General features: G+C 37.1%; 1 long non-coding RNA gene across 41 annotated transcripts in view; it reads right to left on the bottom strand.

Annotated features, from left to right (window-relative positions):
* LOC118250285 (uncharacterized) overlaps nucleotides 1-24,914 on the bottom strand; it is a 223,119-nt gene that overhangs the window by 154,976 nt on the left and 43,229 nt on the right. For 36 of the 41 annotated variants that reach the window (XR_007708311.1, XR_007708283.1, XR_007708284.1 and 33 more), the window contains one exon: nucleotides 6,684-6,786. The exons of the other annotated variants lie outside the window; for them this stretch is intronic. This is a non-coding gene — a long non-coding RNA (uncharacterized LOC118250285). The remainder of the gene's footprint in view (nucleotides 1-6,683; nucleotides 6,787-24,914) is intronic. 41 annotated transcript variants of the gene reach the window in all.

Consider the following 24,914-nt stretch of genomic DNA (forward strand, 5'->3'; position numbering starts at 1 on the left):
GTAAACAATGGAAAAGTCCTGTTGCTGAATCTCTATTTGTGAGAGAGGAAAAGAAAATGTGGCTATTTGACAAAAAAAAAAAAAAAAAGCCATACTAAACAGTCATGATAGTGATGGAGGTGCCACAGGTGACAGTTGGATCTACCTTGGCATGAGGTAAAAAATCATACATTGAAGTGCCAGGGAGTAAAAGATTCCCAGTTATTCAGAAAGCTGCTAGACACAAAATCCTGGAAGAAAGTAAAAATCAAATACTCAAGGACAAGCTAAGGTCATAAAGAGAAACAGTGTTTCTATAAGAGAAAGACTGAGATAGTATGTGTAAGCAGCGCTAGTAACAAGAGAGAAAGGGAGGAGAACTGTGCCGGTACATATTTTTTATTGCCAAATGGGCTGAAAAAAAATCCAACATCACTGCTATGTTATTTTCTTCACTAGATCTGAAGGACAGCAGCAGTGGAATCTGCTGTTTGTGTTAAAGTGTCAAGAGGGGAAAGAACAAAGACATGGAAACATCTGCTTTTAGAAGCCACTTGAAAAATAATTATGCAATACCCTGTCAAAAACATCTGTTAAAAATGCTGCTGTCCACCCATCACATAGAAAGAAGACATTTAAGGAAAATATAAGCAAGACCAGGAGGAGACCATGGCACATTTTTCTCTTGCAACACCCATTACCAAAATCTAAACTGAAATCCAAGCGTAAGTTCAGTAACAGAAATATGTGATAGAAGAAAGTAGGATGATATACCACTGCTGAACAGATGGTACAACCTGCTGTTACATAATCAATACAAATTGAACCAGAAACCATGCTTAGAATGTGCACTCTTTCTGAATACAAACAAATTGCTTTCTGAGAAGTTGCAGCCCTCCCATTCACAGAATCCAATGCCTTGCAAGCAGTCATGGAGCTCATTCCACCAGAGCAAGACTACTCCAGTACAGAGTCTTCCTGCCCATCACACAGAGGAACTCGAGTTTTCTGTAAATCATTACACCACAGGATCCAAAGCTTTCAAGATTTCTGAGACTTGGAATAAAAACTTAAATACCAACATGGATAAACCAGGTGTGAAACGCTAGTCCATTGAAATCAATGGCAAAATAGATACCTAGGGGATAGGATAGCAAGATTAAATTTTACTCAGTGCTAGAGAGTCAACTAAGAAAACTGCTGAACTTTATCTGCCAGAGACTCCAAATCAAAGTGGCTCCACTTCTTAAATCCTCTTAGAACTAGGTATCCTCTAACAGTAGGAAACAGCTCACTACACTGTTTATGCATGTTGCCATAAAGGGGAGTGGGCATATAATAGCGTCTCCACACTTGAAGTGCTGTGCAAAGGTTAAACATGAAACAACAGGATTAACATCCAAACCTTTCAAGCGGGCTTATGAACCCAGTGCAGTGTTGTGTTGGCATGATGTTACCTGAATCTTAAAGACCACCCTCTCTTCTTGACATTTTGATTTGTTGTACACACTTAACAGCTCATTCACATTTTAAAGCCTACACCTTCAGCCAAAGGAAAGAGTACATGTATGAATTCTTAAGAGAGCTTATGTGAGCAAAGGCACAATACCCAATGTTTTCAAGTTTCTGCATTAACTACTTAGCATAGCTAACTTCACACACAGTTCAGAAGACATTATTGATGAGATTCTATATGGCATCTGGCAAAAAGAGGCTGGATATGAGACCCCTGCCTCTCCTGTATGCTCAAGTTCAATGTCAAATTCAGTTACATAAGAAATTCTAAGTTCATAAGAAATTCTTTCTGCCAAAAGATCGGGCTCCTTAAGTTAATGGGAAACTCACCTTGGGCCTCAGAACAGACCCCTAAAATTCACCGCCATAAGTGGCTGCATTAGCCTCAGAAGTGGATATTTGTCAGTAGGAAGCAAAGTAATTTTTGAAACACAATATTTTTTAAACACAATATTTTTTTAATATTTTTTAAACACAATATGGTTTATAAAATGCTTTGAGATCCTTTGTGGTGAGGGACAAGCTGATGTCATGTAAGAGGATATTACTGTTGTATCAATAAAACAATGACTCCAAAATATAGTCACCTTGTTGGTTAAGTTGTCAAAAGAATACATAATAAAGGGCAGGGAGGGGGAATTTAAACGTGCCCAAAATAACTGTAAACCTGATTTTAGCCTCACTAAAATTTTCAGAAATATTCTTCTCAAAACAATGGCTTGTAATAGGCGTCATCTCAATGTCTCCGCTGCTTATTTTTATATTTTTTATGAAATTTTTTAGTCTCTGTTAGTCTCTGTTCTTTCCTGAACAGTGATAAATTCCAATGATTAAATGAATATTTTTATTTTCTTTGTATTTTTTTAAGGAGCATCAAATGAGCTCAAAAACTCGGCCCCGATATTCAGGATTTGGTAAAAGCCACCCATGATTTACTGCCCACAAAGACTTACAAATGAGGAGTAAAACTTACTGTGTGTGACAGATTTAGGTATTTGTTAAAGAGTGGGAGGGCAGGTGGGAGAAATCTATGAGTATGTGCTGCTGTCCTCAAGTGTTTCTTTGAAATATTGTTCCATAACAAGATCAATGAGCCAAATTTTAAACCTTCTCTTGCATATAGAGGATCTGTCACCTAATTCCCATGGAACAATACATGCTTTGGATATCTGGGAAGGGAATTTATAAAAATGAAGCCACACAGGGAGAGCTTTACAATATTCCCCAGATTAAAATGACACAAAGGAAGACCTCTGCCTATCACTGCACTTCAAATTCACTGGCAAGAACAGAAGATAGTGAACTATATTGCTCTCTGAATATTTTGCTCAATTAAAGACTGCAAAATTTGGCTTAAGTAATCCATGTTCAAATTCCTGTCTCCTGCAGCTGGAATGCAGTGAAGCCACCAGAATGAATACCAAGCTAAATATTTTAACTGAGCAAGATACATTCTCATTTTGTGCTCCAAACTACATGGAAGTCTATATTATGAAATGGGATTATAGGATTAGAGCAGGTTTGCCTTTGGCATCTGGAAAGTGTGGCAATTGGCTTCAGTATAGAATTTCCCCAGCTAACATAGGTCACGTGGGTCAGAGCAATTTCCATGTCAGTGCAGGACCAGCATACACATGTAAATGCCATACGCTTGCTGTCTGACTGTACATGATCTGCTCCCACTAACTTCTATTGCCAGCTAGTTTAACATTAACATTCAATGTAATATAATCAAAACTGTGGGCGCCATATAATGTGCATTAAAAACACAAATTGCCCTCTCTAGTGACTATTTCCAATTGCCTTGGATAGGGGTGAGAGAAGAAGGACAGACTTCAGCTACTTACAACTATGTTTACTAAAGCCTTTTTTTTTTTTTTTTGTCAAAGGGAACGCAAGCTAGAAAAAGAAATTCAAGGGACTTGGAAGGCATGAAGGCTCACCTATACAAGTGAAGTTAATTTGGGTTAATGCAGGGTATGAATTTAAATGTTAATCTTCCCAATTAACCCCTGATGAGACAGCAACTTCTGGTATCATTTGTCTTGCAGAGTCTTATCTGAGAATCTGAGCAGGAAATTAATCAGGCACAATCTCTCAGGAGGAGCCACTCTGAAATAATTTCCTATTAGACAATCCCTGAGACTGATTGCTCAAACATTGTCAGGATGTATGCTGAAGTCCTCTTTTACATCTGACCAGGCTGCCACCTACAACAGTCGCTCAGCTCCACTGGACTCAGCTCCTCTGGACTGCTGAAAGCAGCACCTGATAGTCAGTTAAGTGTACATAGGAGAAATGAAATCAGAAATATCTGATTTGTGTCAGCTTCCTTACAAATCACCTAGTCCTATCACCTGCCAATCTTATGAGTGACAAAAAAGGATTTTGAAGGTAACCAGCCTTCAATTACTATTAGGTCCATTTCCACTCAGAAATCTTTAATTTGATTTTATTTGTACATCATTAACTGAGTCTTGCCAATGGAAAGGTAAAAACATTAAGGCAATAAACAGAAGTCAGTGGTATTGTTCCTCAAAATTCTCTGTCTGTCCTTTTTTCTTCTTCATTAACGCTGAAATAGAGCTTACAACAACAAAAGCACAAGCCTCTGCAATTTGATATAAAGCAGTAGCTGCATTCAGTTGTGTACATTCTCTAGCAACACAAGTCTCTGAGAGCAAAATTATTTTGAGCTAGAGGTATCAGATCTTCTATACTTCAATAACTATACCAGTTCATTTTGTAATACCTGTGTTATTCCTATACCTGGACACTAATATCATCTGTGCTACAGACTTCTTTCAGGAAGAAACTCGCTCTTGATTTAAAGGTAGAAAATGCACCACAAATCTAGGTAAATTGTTATTAATCACTATTAATCACTATTAATCACTATTATTAATCACTATTGACATTAGCACTCTAGGCTGAATTTCTCTAATGGACAGAGGAAATAATACCTTTAACAGCTGTGTATCTGTTAAAAAAAAAAACTGTCAGAGACCTATATTTTAGAAACTCCAAGAGCATTTTATGTATGCTAGTTCAACCTTTTCCAACTTTATTATGAAAATAATGATTATAAGACTGGACACAGTACTCCAGTAATGGTCTTCCTGCTGCAACACCAAAGGTAACATAATCTTCTTATTCTATTTGATAAACATCTTTACATCTATCCAAGCATCATCTTCAGCCCTTTCAGTAACATCGCTGTATGGGATGCTCAAGTTCTATTAGTTTTATATTACTTATTATAAATGTTATTCAAGAATATTTAATACAGAGTTCCACTTTCTAAGCATAGTTATATTTTTATGTTTAGACATATGACCCTTAATTTACCTATATTAATCTGTATTGTTCAGAGGGCTGCATTTATCAGGCCTTCAAGTTATGCATATACGTAAACCATTTCCATCACCACATTTCCTCAGACAAATGACAGCACGATGTGACCACATCCACACTCCTCAGACACGCACAATGGATCAGCCAGCATTTTAAAGTCAGAATCTGGAGGGAAATCTAAGACAACTGCAATTATAAATCATATTTCCTTCTCTGCCTTTTTTTATTCCAACTCCAAATTCTACCAGCTGTAACATATTTCATCCTAGAGCCTCGATTAAAAAAAAAAAAAAAAAATTGAAAGCCAGACTGGACTAAAAACACTGTCCTCAGCGTAGAATTCCACCTATGACTTATGAGCTAACCAGTTTTTAATTCATACAATATGTACTACACTGATTTTTCATGGTGATATTGTTTTTTAAACCATGTCATGTGGAACTTAGTCAAGAGTCACAGAGGCCTGAGTACATCATGGCAACCACCTGTTAAATCCACTGTTACTCATTGAATCTGTCAAAGGAAAACCCGTCTGTGTGACTGAACACTATATAAATTCAAACGGTATTGAAACTTTCTCTTTCAAGCAAGCACCAACAAATAGTGTGAAGAACAGAGGACTTCTGAACATTCATTTCCACACCCTGCCCTCTGAGCTGAGGGACTAGCCACAACACATTTTTTTGCTGTACAGCAGCTCTTCTCACTTTTACATAGCTACAGACAGTTGTCATAACCAATCTGATTATCAAGGATATGGCTGGGCTGCAATGGATTCTTTCAGGAGCTGCAATGGATTACGTTCATGCTGTTTACTGTCACAGCCATTTTTAGATTTGGTGGATACTATATACTAGGAGCAGCAGCAGCATGCCTGATGATGTTATGCACTGGTAATATGTTGAAGAAGGTTCCATTATTTTACTACATGTAAGCACTGCTGTTACCTTCCTAGTGCTAGTGGTTAAATCTCAGTAACATCCTGCCTCCTTCACAACTGCCTTTTTTGGTTTTGTAATAACTAAAACCTCAGTAAGTTCACAGATTGCATAAATAATGCTTGCAAATGAAAATATATATATATATTTCTTATGTACATAAAAAATGCATATAGGGTTGAAACTCCAGCATGCTACCTTTTAAGCTTTGTGGTATCTGCCCACTTTTCTGCAAGTATATCTACTGTCTGTGAAAGAAAGTCAGGCACCAAAGCAGATATTTTTATGAAGGATTTATTTCCCAGATATACTCATGCCAGCTTCTCCTCTAAACCACTGAAAATAGGCTCAATTTCTATAACATACCAGCATTCACAGCAGTGAAAATACAATAAGCTGAGGCTGCCCATAATACTGCAGAGCAGACTGAGCAGGCACTTTGTCACAAGACACATTTATAAAGTTCTGGTTCTAAAAATTAAAGTCTGACAGCAGCCTATATCTCCCAATTTATTCTAGCTCTATGATCTCCTACAGCACTACTTGAGCCGCCCCTGCAAAATTATGCATGCCAAGCACTATGTGTTCCATTGAGTTTTGAAAAGCAGAAGATGGGAACACAACATATTCAAGAATCTGGACACGAATATTATTGTACATCACTGAACCTTCAAGAATGGACCATTTCACCCCATTTTAAAAGACCAGAAGAAGTGGCTGAAGAGAAGGGATTCACTATGTATCTTTTTTTAGTGTTTTTTTTTTTTAGTTTTGTTGTTCATGTTTGTTTTGATTTTTGTTGTTGTTGTTTGTTTGTTTGTTTGTTTGAAAACCAATTGAACAATGCAAGGTAAATACAGTCCTTAACGTGAGAGCATTGATAGGAGATTTCCAAACCTTAATCAGGGAATTTGTTCCTTCATTTGGCTGGTGGAGCAAAATACTTCATCAAAACATTTGATCATGACGTGCACCAGGTTCTTCTTCAACCATCTCATGTCTACAGCAGAAAGAAGACATAAAAAGAAGAGACCTCTTTGCAGAGACTTGTAAATTAAATGAGAATAACAAAAGATGGAAATGGAGGAGGTGATGGATTTGTAATTTTTTACCAACTTCAAAATCAGTATATCTGGTGGGATCCAGTTCCAGTCTGACCCGATTTAGGTTAGAATTAAAGAAGAGTAATTCAACCACTTCCAATAAAAATACCTGAGTATAACCTGCAGGATCAAGACAAACTCAGGGAAAATCAGCATGATAAAAAAATCTCTTACAACTGCTTTTAATTAGTTAAATTACTTGGCTCCATATGGATAGAAAATGTGGTGGTTATTCTTGTTACAGAGATACAATACATATCTCCAATCAATAATAAATGAAGTTGGCAATCCTGTTACACTGTTTAGCATCTCATTTGAAATTATTTGGCAAGCTTGCTCTTCAGCAGGTAGAATTCCTGAACCAAGACTGGACCAATTCAAACAGCAGAATTTAGAGCACCAAGTGAGAGGCTTCCATTTTGAATGAAACTGAAGACTGTGTTTTGTGAATTCCATACTAACAGCACATAGTTGACCCACTTGATGTGTAGCAACTAGATTTAAACTCCAGAAAGGTGTGTAGATAGCAGGACAATTAGTATATGTCTACCACATTTTCTTAGAAAGGGAAAAGGCAGTTCAGTGTTTAGCTCCAGAAAAGCAACAGCACTGCTGACCACATGCATTAACAGAATACTGGGTTCTCAGCAGCCTAAGAAGCCTCAACAGTGCAGTGCCACTGTGTCTACACACAGGGGGATCAGAACACTTCCTTGAATTTAGGTACCTAAATTCTGCCTAAGTTTTTCTTTAGGCATCTAAGTGCTTTTTTGGATCTCACTCTAAATTCTTACTTACTTATCATAGAACCTTTTCCAAAAACTCCATTAATTTCTCTAGCAATTACCAGAAGACCGTGAAATGATTCCACTAATCTACAAAATAAAGAAACTATTAGATTGCTTTTCTGTTTTTAAATGACCTACAAAAGAAAATACATCTGCAAAGTAAATCTAAAACATTGGGTTGTATGACTAAACCACTTTACAATAAAATATGTGGTGACTTCCGAGACCCTACTGCTGCAGACCATAAAAACTATTGCATAATTATTGTTAATAAATGTGTAAATACACATCATTAACCAGTTATTATGCACACACTTCTCTTGTCCACACCAAGAAACAGAACCACTTCACAAAACTCCACATCTTTGCAATGTTCTCCACGCTACTGGGAAATTATTCAGCATCTGCATGAAAAATTTCTCTGCAAAAGAACACATTAAATAAAGATTTCATGTTCTAGAAACAACAGAACATCTAATCCAGGCAAGTCTAATGACTTTGTAGTGTTTTCTTGGGGAAGACAAATATTCTCTTTCTTCCTTTCAGAATTTCAGGATGGAGATAACCAGTATCATTTCACAGGACTGGTGTAATGGTCATAAAATGAACTAAAAATATTAAGACTTCATGCTAATTTTAAATAAATCTGCATGTTAGAACAAGAAGGAATCCATATGATTTAATCAGGACATTCTCTCATTTTCTTTACTATGTAAAACAAAATAAGCCAAAAAGAAATTGCAACTCATCACCCTTACAAGAGGTAAATTTTGTTCTTCTTGGCAGACTTTTAGTATTCAAGCCGAAAGATGTGGGCTCTACTTTCATCTTCTTTTGATTTATATAATGATCCTCTTTGTTTGTGTTGCAACCAGATTCTTTATGAGCTCAGTATATTGTCAACAACAATGGGACTCATTTGTGGATGTTGATGCTGAGTTGCAATTGAATTTATATGGATCTGAGGTTTGTCTGAACCACAACCTTCAGATTCATGACCAAACTTAGGATAGAATCAGGATAGAATCAGGATAGAATCTGTACCAGAGCCATTCTTCTTCTACATGGTTGTTTAAGGCACTCCAAGGATAATGTCCCACAAGAGAGATGGAGGTTTCACTTCTCTCAACAAAGTAAAAAAATATAATACTGAGATATTCCCCTTGGAGTTCAAGAGGGGTAGCTATAAGAGCAGTAACAGCCCATGTTTTTGGCCTTTTCAAGAAAGTAACAGAGATATCTGAGCATATCAAATCACTAACCACAAAAGTAAATTTCAATGTTAGCATTTTGCATCAGTATTATAATTAAAAGGATGCAAAGAAACATAAATGAAATGGGAAAAAATGAAGGTCACATACAGTGTCTTAAAATGTGTCTTAGAGACAAATATCCATTAACTCTTCATCTATCATGGTTCATGATCACTTTTCAAGATAAAGTCCTGCAAATGCCACATGAAAAAATGCTATGAATTATGGAAGTGCATGAAGCAGCTCTTGAAAATATGCAACATTCAGACACAGACCTCAGGAACTATGGCCATAACAAAACTCCTTAGCTAACACAACTAAACTATTGCCTATAGTAACTATAGCAGAAGACTTTTCAAAGAGCCCTTTACTCTCAAAATACTTGCAGTCCCATTAGGAGACTCTACTAGCATTCTAAATAAAATTACCATTGTAATTTAACCCAGTGATAAACTCATGGCAAATATCGCTGTGATTATATTAATGGCAGTAGTTAGATTTCTTAAAGGAAGAATGCAAAATATCATTCAAGAGCAGGTGCAATATCAGCAAATGGAGTTCTGTGCTCCTATAGATTGTGGCACCTGAATACAAAAAAAGTTGTTTTTTTTTTCTCTTTTGCTAAAGATGAAACCATTACCACTATAAGTTCAACTTAAATATGCTTTTCTCTAACTTAGGGGCCACTTCCCACAGAATCCAGTAGCATCAAGAGCTGGACCTCCAAAATCAAAAGCTTATTTTTTACATTACAATTTTTTCTATTACCATAAGAAGTTTGTGTCCACAGAAAATATGGATTGCAGTACCCCAAAGGTTTTATCTCCATTCCACATCCAGCTCTGGCATATCTCCTATATACTGTTTTATCTCAACTTCTAAAATCTATTATTTTTTAAGCTGGGGGGCATCAGGGAAGCAGATAAACAGGGCAGGCCAGGATAAATTAAGATCACAAAACCATACTACATTTTCAGTAACTATCTGATCTCCCACAAAACAGGATTTCAAACTTTCTTTGCATTCCTTAATAAACAAATTCCCAGAAGCTTTCTGTGTATGACGATAGCCCACTTTCCCTTTTATTTTATTTTTTTATAATGATTCTTCAGAAAGGGCACAAACTGATTCCTTGGAGAGAGAGTGCTTTTTATCTACACGGATTTTGTAAACAAATTGATCCAGCTGTTTTGCTTTAGAACTCTCCAGACATAGTAAATTATTCCTTACGACATCAACACTTCATTTCCTCTATTTGCAGTTAACATCTCAAAACAGACTACTCTTCAAAAGACAAATAACTGAAATGTATTAGCATTAACAAGATCATTCAGACACTTTCTTAAATAAAATCTGTCTTCTATATATGGATACATTTGGTGCCATAGAATAGTTTCCAGAAAGGATCAAGATCAAATGTGTTTGGTTCTTTTCCTAAGCCACTGAAAATTTATCAAAGAAATCTTAAGAATTTCATCTTTCCTTTCCTTTGTTACGTGATTAGCTGCGTTTGTGTTAAAAAAAAAAATAGACATGTGGGATGATAATGGATTCCAAAGTCTCAGTTAAAACTTAGACAAAAACTAGTTTATCTCCTTAGGATGAAAATAAAGTGGGAAAAAATAAGAAAGAGGAGGAACAGATCTATGGACTAGGCAAAATGAAATTTAACAACATTTGATAATATATGCACATATAGACTCAAAAACTAACAAAGAAGAATGAAAACTGTTCCCTGTGTTTCTTAGTGGCATGCCCAATAGGCCACTCTTCAGAAATGCATATAGAGATTTTATTATTTTTTTAACTAATAGTAAAGAGTACTAATTGGCTTTAAAGATATAAGGGACTTTCAGAGATAAGAACAAGACAAATATATTATCTGTAAAATCAAAAACAGTTCTTGAGCTTATCCCAGGTGAACACACTGTATCAAAACATTTTTTTTCCTGAGTTCACTAATCTTCTTTAGATATTTTTCTTCCATTTTACAATGATGTGACCAGTTTTTCCATAATCTTTCCTAATTACAGGCTTTCTGAAGGTCACATGCTGACAGATATAGCAACCAGCTTTCCATTCTATACTTCCTGAATTAGAATATTTGCTTTAAAATGAAATGATTGGTAGCTTTCCAGTTACTATAAGGACAGCAGGATCAACTGAGTGCACAGCAACAGATTATGAAGCAGGTGGCTTGAGGCTAAATCTAAACAGTTTCCTCACATAGCTTTGTAAAGTGTGGTCCTGATAACTCCTAATGAGTGTTAAGGGCTGTCTGGTCACTTGGTTGTATACAAGGTCTAGACAGGTCAAGGTCTAAGGATCAGAGCTTCTAATTGCATTCTATTAAATACTCAGTTGTAAAAGGTCACCAGAAGACCCACTAGAGGTATACTATCTGACTATTAAACAGTAGTGCCCTTAAAAGACACTCAGGACTTTAAAAATTATAAGATACTGAAAGAGAAAAAGAGACAGCCAAAAAAGAGGTGAATCTGAGGACAGAGCAGAAAATTGAGGTCATTGTTGTATATCACATTCCCCATGTAAAAGAGGAATTTGAAACTCATCGTCTATTGAAGCAGTCGGTATTTGGCAGCATCAAGTCTAATGTTGAGTTAAACCATTTAGGAGGCAGATTTGGAGAGCCTTTCATTGCAAAATGAACAAATAATGAAATACACTTATTTCATAACCTGTATTTGTTACAAACACATCTCACTGAGCTGTTGTTCATTCCCTAAAAGCTAATAAAAAGGAGAAATTAATATGTCTAAAGCCAGCATTTTTTACTTCCTTTAAATAAAAGCCTCATATAAAAGCTCTTGTGGTTTGGTGATACTGTGTTGTTGCTGACTGGCAGGGCAGTATTTGGCGATGCACCCCCTTAAAGATTGTTGTTATGCTGTTTTTCTCCCAGTATGAGTACTGGGAGGACACACCAAATCGGACCACTCCAAGGGGAGAGCACCTCATAAGCATGAATTATTCAGTGACAGGTTTTGAACCAGCCACAACACAAGCAGGTAGTAAAGAGACAACAGGCTCAGGCTTTGGCTAATGAAGAGGGCCACCCACATGCACACAGCCAAGAATGCTAGGACTCAGCTGGGTCATAAGAAAAAAGGTAACGCTTTATGTTTCAGGACAAGGAATCCTAATATGTAGTGCTAAGGACTGATATTGCCCAGCTGGGAGGATGGCCATAGGAGTCAGAAATATGGTACCCAGGGTTAGGAGACAAATTCCTGAGGTTTCCTTTGAGGCAGTACAGCAGTGCTGGAGTAACTTCAAAGTATTATGACATTTCCCATCTTTTCTTTCTTTCTCTTTGAGCACCCCAAAAACATGGCACTGTTCAGAGTTTCTGGACCTGCAAAACATTTTGGGGAATGATAGACTCCAGGTTTTATGAACTTTCTGGTGCTTCTCAGCCTTCTGACAACCCTCACATTACCTGGACTGCAGCCTTCCTTGCAATATCTTGGCTCTGCTGTTCCCAGTCTGCCTGGAACCAATTAATGCATTAGCACAAAAAATGAAAAAAGAATTAATCATCCTCTTCTGAACCTCAAGAGATTTAAGTTTTGGATAGACCTGTGTGGAGATGGGGTAAGATCTGAACTTTGTTACCCCTTCCTAGCTGACAGAAAGTCTTGCTATCTATTTCCCTTCTTACCAACTGGTAAGTAGTGAGGCTGCACATATCAGGCTTGCTTCCCTTGCCCCTATCCTATATAGCACATGGGTAAAAGCTGAAAAAGGGCACCATCTTCTACCTCCACTCTCCATTTTTCCTTTGCAGGATGCAAACTTTCCAGTACAAGGTGGCAGGACAGGCCTCCACTTTGTCATCTCATCTTTTGATTGACTTCTTTGGCGTCAGAATGCAACGTACCAGTGCCAACAGGAACCCTCAAACTTTTTTTACCTTCCTTCTGCCACCCAGCAAAATCTCAGAACCTCACAAATCTCTTCAGTTCCCTATAATCATATATATCCAGAGAAACACCTTTTTTTGCAAGTTCTCTTCCCAGCCATGGTTAATGGACTCATTCTTCCACATGTGGCACTCTTCCTGCCTTGCCACCGTCCACCAACTCTTCCCACATGCTCAAAGCACACCTAAGTACACACTAAGACTGACAGAGTCCTTAAACATGGAATCTGAGGGTACTCTCACTCCTGACAAGCCTCTGCCTCTTCCTCCATCTCCTCCTCATTCTGCCTTCTGTTTCTGGCCTTGATAAGCAGAAACAGGGAAAGCCCGTAAGGGCAGTGCACATCACCATTGCACCAAATACTGCCTTGGCTCTGTGGAATTAATCTAAAGATGCCCCACAGGAGCACTGTTTAATAAATTCCCTCTGTGCCCATGGCAAGCAGATGGTAACACGGGGTTGGCAGAATGGGGTTCAGTCCCTCCTGGTGCCAGGAGGAGGCAGCTCAGCCTAAAGCAGCGCAGCCATCCTGCCGGCCTCTATGCCATGCAACCTCAGAATGACCAGATGGCCCTAAGCCCAACTGCATCTTCTTCACATTTTTCCTCCCTTTACAAGTTTTCCATTTCTCTCCCAAAACACTCCTGTATTTGCTTTTTTACACTTAGAAACACAAGGGTTTGCTTTTCAAAATGCCAATTAAGCATGAACAGAGGGGAAATGATACATCAGGAGTAAAACGGAGTGCTCAATCCTCTGGCTCACTAATTAGGATTTATGTACTGGAAAAATCCAATTCCTGGCACCAGTGAGTTAATAAAGAAATGAAAAAATGTCTGGAAATTTGGAAAAATGGGTATAATTATCTAAGAAAACTAGCACATCTGGTCATTTCCTCACACATTGTTATTAGCACCACAATTATTTCAGCAGGAGGGAAGCTGGGGAAGAAGTAATACAGGACCAATGAAGGAAAGCAATAGCAGGATAACCTACCACTCAGACACTGACTCCTGAGAGAAAGCAGACCTGCTGTTAAACAGGCAAGTCGACTTTAAAATGAACTTCTTTAAGCTGTGATTTATAGTGTTTAAACTGGAGATAATTATTTCCACTAGGGGTATCACAACTGCAAAACTCCTTAGTTCCTTCTGTGCAGTCATTTACATTGGTAAATAAATTGCTAATATTCTGATTTTTACATGCTTTTTGTAGTGGTAGGAAATGAAATATGAGGTGCAAGGCAAGAGAAAACAGATCTCTACACAGCAACTCATAGAGCATGCATGTGAGTAAGATGAGGATTCACTTGTATGCTCTTGAAACTCAAATGCTTACCATAAAGATTTACCAGAGCATACCAGTGAATCTGGTAAGCTACTTGTCCTTCTTTCATAATTGTTTTTATGAGGAAGGCAAGAAAAAACTATCCTAGGAAGAATGCCAGTAACAGTTGTGCTTTGTTGATTTTGCTTTGAGTTTTTTTGCTTTTAAATTTTTGTGTGGTGATATTTCATGATATGAACATTTTGACAGTTTAATGGGGTTCTCTTGCTTCTCCTGCAGTGTAATCCTTCAGGAATCTGATACAGAATGAGCTTCTCACTAACATATCAATTTTTAAGACCTTTTCCTTTTTTAAAACGTGCATAAAAACTATCAGCTGTGCTTCATAATTAAAATATGATAATTTGCATTGCTGCTAAATTGGATGAGATCCAGTAAAAGATTTAGATTCTTCAATGCTAGCCAATATAACACCTATCCTTCGGTCACTCAGTTCCTACAGGAAAATTAAAAAAAAAAAACAACATTGGAGTGCCATTCAATGCACAGGGTAAGTTAGTGCCTCAGAATGCAATCCAAAGCAGGCAACACACCACACAAGCACGATAGCAATATATTCAGGGGGCAACTACCTAGAGGTAAATGCCTTAAATCTTGCTCATCCAGGGAGACAGTTTGATTTACAGGTTATCTTGAGTCCAGAAGCCTCGACCCATGTTACGTATCTGTCTGCCCAAAAAAAAAAAAAAAAAAAAAAAAAGCATAGTTCATGCTTTTCTCTTAAAAATAGGTTCTAAAAACAGTTGGATTCTTGTCTTCATATAATCACCTAGTGGTTGCCCAGGCAGTAAAGGATCTTAGTTCTTCCCTTAGCTCAACAGACCTCAAAGTCCTCCAAAGAAGGTGTCCTACTTAAAAGTTTGCTCAATGCCTCAAGCACAATCAAGAAGATCTGGGCCCAAAACAGACACCAAAAACTGAAGCACAGCAGGATCAATAGGTGACTTACTAGGATATAAGGAGGCATCCTTTTTTTCCCTTCTACAAGTACTTTTTCTGTACCGTATCAAGCAGCAATTTCATGTAAAATGCACCATACATACTGGGAGCAGAGAAGCAGAGAGAAGAAACAGTGGTCTCTTTGTGTAATCTGAGTGTCCAAGGAATCCCTATTCTTTACTTGTGCTCTCTTCCTCTGACAAAGTGAATATTCGACTGCTGTCTGCACAGAAGCATGTGTGTTTCATGGAGTAAAATGAAGAATGCCTTGCCACACAAACCAAGATTACTTCATAGATTAGAAGCTCGCTATAACTCAGCCAGTGGACAATGCAACAGTTCATCCCATTAGACAAAGGGGACTGAACTTTTCTCACTTTTCCTACTCACGTACCCCAATCAGCAAGCTGGATGGAACCCTCTGTGGTGGCTTTTAGAAATAAATCAGCAGATGCAACTCCATCATTTTGTGAAATGTTTGATTCTCTCAGCATGTGAACATCCCTAACTGACTAAGTCCCTTTACCACACTGCATCATCCACCACTATAACTTAAATATCTTCTTATATGTCTTCTGGCATTACTTAAATACCCACTACTTTATTTCAAATTATGCTGCTTTAACACATTTGGTTTTATGACTTTAAATTAGCAAAGCATCCTTCCCATCCTAAGGAAGCGGTCAACAAAATCCAACTATATTCATCTCAACCATCTCAAAAGTTAAGCATACCAAAGTGGCACATTGAAGGGGGTGAGGGGAAGGAATTTGGACTAGTGAGCGTGCTGTGCTTCAACTTGGAATGCAAAAGAGCATCTCAGCAAGTCTATACATAACACGTATTTGCTATTTACATTTACAAGATAATGTTTTCATGTACATATATGTTTTCCTGAATATACTTTTTTTTTTCTATATTAGAATGTGGAGGCATAAACATAGAGATCTCTATTCCTAGATCCCTTTCAGGTCAGTATGTGATTTATATATTGAGTTGCTTTGCCTTGTCCAAATTAAGGTGCATGTACAAAAGTGAACCCTCAGGCTCCTGGGGAATGTACAGACAAAACAGTGAGTCACTGTTGATCACTGGATGGTAGTGTGTCTAAGTGAGATGGCAGAAGCCCCCTGTTATTACCGGTCCCTTCTTAGCCACTGCCCATAGTGGTGCGGATGATCAAATTATCCATGAATCAGCTCTTCATTTAACATCATCTACAGCCTGACACGTTCAGCTAACCAGAAATTTTTGACTGCTTGCTTTGCCAATGACCTCTGGCTTCTCATCAAAAGTTACCTATGCGCTTCAGACATTCTTTCCAGATGGACAGGTACTTCCATGAGAAAAGGAGAGCACAGGGGACAGCTGGAGGGTTCTACCATTTCAACAGCTTGGTTTAATCTTTCTGTGTTCATAAATCAATGCCTGTAAATTGTAGGAACCTCCAGCTTCAGCTGGGGACAGAGGAGAGAAAAAAGTTCAAGATCTCACTTGCCCATTATCATCTGTGACTGATTATTGGACAAGATTTCCAAAACTGATTAGTGATATCCTCTTCCTCGGTAAGTAAAGGTGCAGCTGTGCAACTGAAAATACTTTTTTTGCCACACTTTCGCCCCTTTGGTAACTCATGAGATGCTTTACAGGGACAAGATACTGTTATCCATGATTTTTTTTTATTTGTTATCACTAAAAACAGATTACCTAATGGACAGCATTTTAAATTACCACATTTGGTTTTCATTAATATCATTTGTTTGCTCTGTGTACTTCAGGTGCCAATGAAGGCTAATTTGACAGTGTTACTTTCAGATACAAACAGGATCAAATACCACTTCTCTGACACACAGGAAGAATAATTTGTGAGCATTTTACATCTTTCCATCTCAGTGTACTTTGAAAAAAAAAAAAAAAAAAAAAGAAAGTGCAATTGTTCTCACCCATAATTTACATACCAAGGAACTGAGGTACAAAAGGGCCACAGGGCATGTTATATGTAGAACTGGAATCACAAAGAATGGCTCTTTTCTAAATATTAGCCCACCCTGTCTGCTTTTCTTTTCCCCTTACTTTGTTCCTTTTGTATTAGAAAGTCTGCTGTCAATGACTCTCTTACAATTGACCACACGATATTACAAACGTCAAGAGAGTGAAAACTAAACAACTGTAAAAAGCAACTGCAAAGTGAGACTATGCTAAAGCCTTTGTTTCTTTTTTTTCTTTTTTTTGCTTTAAATTATTCCTTATTTTCAGCAACTAACAAAGGCTTTGATTAATATTTTCTTTGTTAAAGAATCAACATTTTCTCTCCTGCTGTTCTGCTGAGAGAGAAATCAATACCTATCCTCTGAGATATCCAGAAAGTCACTAGGAAAGCCATAACAGAGCAAATTTGGCATTTCTCAAATTTCTAGACAAAAATAAAATAGGAAAAGTATCATTCAATGTTCTTTAGGAAACATAAAGCAGCAAAAAAGGCTCATGCCAAAGCTTAATAAAAATTATTTCAAATCTTCCTTAAAAAAAATTGTGTGAGGGAGAATCATTAAGCTGGAATCCATGGAAAGAGAGTTGTTGTGCTTTGGGGTTTTTTTGGTTTGGATTTTTTTTAAGAGCTAAAAGAAATTTCAAGGCTTACACTTGCCTTGAAGCCTCATTGCCAATTTTTGTGGTTTTACAACCACAGTTTCTTATTGCTTTTTCTTTTTTTCTTCTTCTTCTTTTTTTTTTTTTGAGAAAGGGAGGAGTTGTTTGTTTGTTTTTCTAAAGTATTTCTCCTTCCCATTGTCATATATGATACCCACACACTAAACAAGGGAAACTAATAGCAAAGGGCAAGCAGAGAAACTGCCTATTCAAACCAAATGGCCTTTTCCCTTCTGCATCACCAGAGTCTATAGGCTCTGTGCAACAGGACTACTAAAGTGAGAGGAAGATTTTACCTATCTTCCCAACCTTACACCCAAGTCTTGTGGTACCTTAACTTCTCCACCGATTTCTTTTATAGTCTACAGGCTGAGATAGCATCTGTGCCCAGTATGAAGGAGTTAAAGCCAGTAGGTGGGACATGCTCTGCCTAGAAGTGAAGGATTGAGCATGCATAGATCTCTAGTGGAGCTGCACCTGGAAAAAGCAAGGCCTCGAGTCCATGTCAAGTCCTCAAGTCATGAAGCCCACAAAGAGCAGACAAGTCAAACACAAAGGACTTCTTAGAATAATTCTGACACCTTTTGGTGATATGGACTGTGAAATAAGGGAGATGACCCTGAGGATATTTCGCAGGCTGCCACATTGAAGGCTGACCTCTTAGATATGCCAAGTGATAGACTCTTGTTGGGAACCCATGCCAACATGCATCCAGACATAAGTATTGACTGTGGTCTCGCATGCAGAGATCCTTCTATATTATGTAGAATGGAAATGGGTAAATTGTCAATGTCCTGTTAGAAACATTCTGTCCAGCATTGGCTGGTACTTAGACAAACCAAAGCCATTTTTGCACGTGCAAGTCTTCTCTGGATCCAACTTGAAAAGTCTTACTACGAAGGCAGTCAAGGGGAAGCCAGGTTCTGACAGCAACACTGTGAGCTCCTGCATCTACTACCCTGGGTAGTTTAAGTATTTATGACTTTTATTCTTAAAATCCTTTATGAAGAAAGAGCAAAAGTTTGTTTTGTTTTTTTTTCTGACTGCTGCAGACCCCTGGTAATTTGTCATATTGTGGTTTATGTTATGGTGGGGAAAAAGATCACATCCTTTGCTGATTTTTATGCTTATGATTTTGTAACTTCGTTTGAAGTTTTAAATAAATAACAGCTTCTTACTAGTAGCTTGAAATAAACAGTGAGTTTATCCCTGGCCTGCCTACAGTATTTCTTCGGTTTTGTGGTGGGTATTGGCAGGGGGACAGAGGTGAGAGTAAGATGTTCCCCTCTGCCATTTTTCTTGTTGCACACTGCCAGCAAACCTAGTTTCATATGCCTACTATCCTCAAAGTTGCTGAGACCACTCCTTCCTATTTCCTGGTCATTTCAGTGGTTCCAAAGCAGGTAAGAGTGGGGACATCTAGAAAATAAAGCTTTAGAGATATACCTACCTCAGTCCTGAGACCTACCCACACTCATTGCTGACAGTCTCTTTGTACTAAGGCCCTCCAAGACATCCATCCTTCCCAAAGGCCAGTACCAGCACAATGTGATTCCATACCACATTGTGTGGATTATCTGTGATTCAGGCTTGCATGACGGTCTGCACTGTTCTCACAAGAAAAATACCACAAGGGAAAATCTGAATTGTTGCTGGTTTTTAATGACTAATTTTTGACAACACTAATAAAGCATTTTACAGTTTGTTGGGGTTTCTTTCCTAAGTATTTGACCCTTTACAGTTTAAAGTAAATTCTAACACTTTCTACCACAGAAGGCATTCAGGCTAATTCAACTGATGTTCACTACATCAAAATCTGATAACTTCCTTCTGCATTGTGAGGACTGCTCATGCTTTTCTTAGTTAACTCAAGGTGGGAATCTCAGAAAAGCATTTTACAAAGAATTAGTTGTTTTAAGACTTGTTTACTTCTTAAGCACAGGGAAAAAAATATTGCTGTAATAAAAACTGAGTGAAAATAAATAAAAGGAGCTTTAAATTAAAGGAGCTTAAGTTTTAGAAGTGGGTTATAAACCAGAAAAAGATGCAAAGGCCTTGCGCGTCCTGAGTAAAGGGTGTCTTTCTTCTGTATTTTACAGTATTTTTAAAGTTTGTTGAACATAAGCAATCTGTTTTACTCTCTAACTTTATACTCTTTGTTCCACAATGTGTAAAAACAAATTCCCCTTTAAGCTATTGTTTTCCTGACCACAGGAAAATACAGACAGTGAGTTTAAGACTCATGTTCCTGAAGCAGTATGTGTTATGATCTCCAGTATGGTCAAGCTCCTGCTTGATAGCTTGTCTATGCATTTTATGATTGTGTATGAAAATGTTCTTATGAAGTTTCACCCCCAGAAATGAGGATTTACTAAAATTCAGAGGGGCTGACTTGCCACAGTTTATCCAAAACATAAGTTCATTATCACAGCCTTAAAAAGCTATAAATAGATATTTCAGAAGAGAAAAATAAGAACCATACTCTTCCCATCTCTCTCTCTCATCATCACACATTACATTTTTCTGTAATCATCTGTATATGAGTTCCTGTTTTGCTCCCTCTCTTCAAAAAAAAACAACCTCTCAATCCATCAGCCTTCTAGCTGTTGTTCTCTGTCTTTTGTTGGTTTTGTTTGTTTGTTTTTAGTTTCGGTATCCTTTGGCCATCCCTTTTGTTCTCAGTATTTCACCTCCACATTTCTTGTAGAACTGCCTTTGCATTTCAGCCTCCTGAGTCAGTTTTCTCTTAATACTACAGAGAGTTTTTTAAGCCCACATGATCATTTGACTGGGTGGTGCAAAACCACTAAACCTGGGCATGGAAGCATATATTATTTATAAAAACAGAAAGTTCATCTACAGATAACATAGTCTTGGAGTTTTGTTCTGCAGCAAAGAATAAGAAAACATGGAGTGAAACTTCCATCTCATCCTTAAGACAGACAGCTTTCTAGGGTTCACTGAAGAGCAGCCTGACCTGAATCTTATTTTTATTCTTTTTACAGTATACACTGCTCATCAACTAAATACTAAATCCCCACTATATCTCCTTCCTAGATTTCAGATGGGTCTCGTAGAACCTTTGTCAGAGATTTTGTCAGTGTGCTTCCACAGCCCTTTATATTTTTATATATATATATATTAATTACGATCTAAAACTTTAGTGCTAAAGATAGCCCATATAATAGAAGTTGCTGTTGGCTAACATCCATGACAAATTGTTGACTAAAAGAAGACTAAAATGTTTACCATCATCTTTGGTTGAGGAAAAAAGTATGGCAGAATAAAAATCAGAATAAAAATCAGAAGTGAAATTTAGCAGCACATAAGGAGTGGGCCCTTCTAATTTCAGTATGTTTGTTCATAAGAATCTTTTCCCTTTATTGTAAAGTACATAACTTCTATCATTCTCACCACTGCTAGTTTCATTTCAATATAATGTCTAGAGGAAATCAAAAAGGTAAAGTTTCCTGAAAAGAATAGTCAGTGGACTCAGTAAGGGGATTTTTCAACTGAGAAGCATGGCAGACATTGGCAGAGCTCCACTGATTATAAGGGAAACCTGCCAAGCTGTGTACAAGCATCAACCTCTTTTTATATTTCCAAATAAATGAAGTGTTTCTGACCTATAGATTAACTCTGATCTTTGCAGCATCCATAAAAATGATTGATATCCTGTCTTTGTCTATGTATAGATATGTATGTAGAGTGACAGAAATGTACTACAGATAAGAAGACATTTGGATATTTGGAGGACATTTTCAGAAGCTTTCACTGGGTTCTGTTCTTTTTCTCTCTTCAGAATATCTGCCATGATGTATTGTAAAGAACAGAAGCTGCTTGTAGTAATGGGGAAAGATGGTGAGTAATCTGGGAAAAGCATGGGTTTATAAATCTGAATTTATAAAGAATGTGAGTCTGATATCCCTCAGTTCTACATGTTCTACAGTTGTCTACATCTGTGCAAAAAGGCTACAAAATGTTCAGATAAGATCACATTGTGCAGATGCTGATTATTGCACAGAATGTAAAGCAAAAAAAATCAAGCCTTCTGTGTCCCAGTCACCCAATGTAGATGACCAGTAGATGTTTATTCAGACAAATCTCCTTACAACTTAAATACATTTGTAAGAGAACTATATGAAAAACACATTCCCTGATGGCATTACACTTTAAAAGGCTCAAAAACAAATAAATTAATTTAGTATGTTATGAAAGAATTAAACAATACCAACATATTTTTACCATTCCCATGAGGACTACTTTTTTTATTATGGGCCTGCTCTTTGCCTCTTGCCAAAACACAGCCCCAGAGACTGCCATGATAAACCTACATGAAGGACAACTGCCATTTCTGAGCTCACATCTGACAGAGGCCACCTTCCTAAAAAGGAAAATTCAGAGTGACATTTCTTCTGACACTGAGCCCTCTGGGAGTTAACTACAAGCACATTTCCACCTTCATTTAATACTACTTTAACAATCAGAAGCAAAGCTTTAATCTTTTTAACAACATATTTCCTTAATAAAATTAAAATTCTTTTTTGATTGTTTTGGCATTTAAAATGATACAAGCAACTAAAAAAAATAATAAAAATAAAAATTAAACATTTACATCATTCTATGAGATTTTAAAGGGGTTTGATCCACAAAATAAAATAATCACATAATAAAATATGATTATTACCTTTAAACTGACATAGTCAGTTATCTCTGAGTTAAAAGAATTGATATATTACAGATAAATTCTAAAAATCTTAACCAGAAATTGTAAGATACACCAGATAACATGACTCCAGAAAGGGCGTTTCCAATGAGCTGCTCTTGGCAAACACATGAACCCTCTCATCACAAGGCCCAGCAAGCCTCAGTGATACTGTAGAAGAGACCCACTTGCACATAATGCTGAGAAGAAGCAGATCTTAGGACACACTGGAACAATTCCTACAAATGCTGAAGTTATCAGAGTTAGTCAACAGTAAAACCATCCCTGAGTTTAACAGGGCCAGGTTTTGTCTCATTAAAGTCTCTTCACTGCATAGCAACTTTGCTAGCTCACCAGAGGTGACTTCAGTCTTCTGTGAGATTGCCAGCTTGTCTACCACGATCATAATGGCCAACCCACTAGTCGGTTCATTCATAGATAACTGGAATTCTAACATTTCTGATTCTACACATTGTTTGAAATAAGGGTAGTAAGGCTTTAAATGGGCAGAAGTGAGTTGGCTTTGGATAGGAGACTTAGCAATGTTTGCAGAAGGGACTATGAGTCAACCAGGGAAGTATTACAACATGTTTCCTCCTCTTTATTCGACTCAGCATCTCTACATCAACCAAGTTGCACAGTGCCATTCCATAAGTACATAGTGAAATGGGAATTATCTTACGGAAATGCTGGCTGCAAACACATTTGTACTTTGTTCTCCAATTCACTTAAGTTTGCCTGTTGTGTTATTGAGAAGACAGCCTTGACATGATAGTTAAACTTTTACTGTGTGCGATTCTGGTAAATAAAGAGCCAGATACATTTTTTTTTTTTTAACTGAAGACAATGCCAGAGTTACATTTGTAATATAACTACTACAAACTAATCACATTTTGACAGAACCACAGGAAATGAACTGTTCATTATTCATTGTATACTGAAACTATGAATACTACATCTTCTTATTCTGATTAGAGACAACAGTTCCTGCTGTAGCCAAATACAAAACACAATGGAATAAGGGAGGTAGGAAAGAGAAGCATACTGGAAAAGTATATTAGTATGATTTGATACATATGTCCCGTAGCCTTTATGAACAGGACTGGTAACAAGTTTTAATGTAATTAATGTGTTTGAAAAGGGTTTTTGGCTTTCTGTTGCACTTAATATGTAATAATGATCAGAACTAAGTGCATGGATAGGAAAATATAAATGTACAAAGACCTGTATTTCTACAATTTAAATTTGAAACATGACTACAAGATAATGCCAGTAATGGCAGTAATTGTATTTCCTGTGCAGAAATGAGATGTATATGACACAGAAACATTTATATTTGTGATTATACGAAACACCAAAATAAGAATATTTATGTTTAGAACAGAAATTAGGTAATTTAAGCTATATAATCCCTAGAGGACTTCCTTTTGCAAGAGTAACTTCAGGGGAAAAAAAAGAAAAAAAAAAAGAATGTTCAAAACAGCTTATTTCTGCACATTAGCAGCTGAACTCACAAGAGCTTATAGTTTTGAACTCACAAGAGCTTATAGTTTATACTTTTTAGCTTCTCTTTCAAGATTGCCAAGATTGCATAAACATAAAGCCTCAGGTATTATTTCCCATGACTGATCCAACCCCTGGTGTTTGGGCTCCAATTCATATCCAAACTGGAATGGATTTATTTTCCAGTTTATTACAATACAAAAATCTGAAACAAATGGAGATAGTGACAATAATATTACTAAAGGTGAGGCAGGATTACTTTGTCATTGGTGCAAAGCATCAGTAGAGATGTCAAGATTTAGCTCAGTGATGAAACCTGTTGCTACATCTGGAAAGTGTCAGACCTAATGGGGATACAATAACACAAGTCATAAAATAAAAGCATGATGACTTGTCTATAGATTCTTAGCATACTGGAAACTACCAAAAGAAAGGAAAAAGTCTGTTCTAATCATAATTTGGGGCAGAAACCCAAAATAGCACAGGAGAACTCATAGAAAAAAAAATCAATATTCCATATATGTATTTGCAAATACTAAAGAACAGAGAAATGAAGCATATTTTCACTGGATGGACATAGGGGAAGAAACTGAATGCGTTAAGTATATCAGATTGCCAACACTTCTCCCAGACACTCCTTCACTACAAAAACAGTAACAGAATAAAGAAAATGCTCTGACTACAGCTGGAGAAAAGGCAAAAATATTTTAGGTATCAAAGATATGATGATTTTTTCAGTGGACACAGCACAAGTAAAGTATACCATGTACTTGAACATATACTTCTCAGGCATTGCAGATTATTTTTTGTTGAGAGGAAAGAGAAATTTTAATCAATGCAACAGTATGATAGTGCATAAAATAATAGCACTTGAGCAGTAACAACTTGATAAACACA

The sequence above is a fragment of the Cygnus atratus genome, chromosome 5 (genome assembly GCF_013377495.2).
Source record: "Cygnus atratus isolate AKBS03 ecotype Queensland, Australia chromosome 5, CAtr_DNAZoo_HiC_assembly, whole genome shotgun sequence".
NCBI classification, from domain to species: domain Eukaryota; kingdom Metazoa; phylum Chordata; class Aves; order Anseriformes; family Anatidae; genus Cygnus; species Cygnus atratus.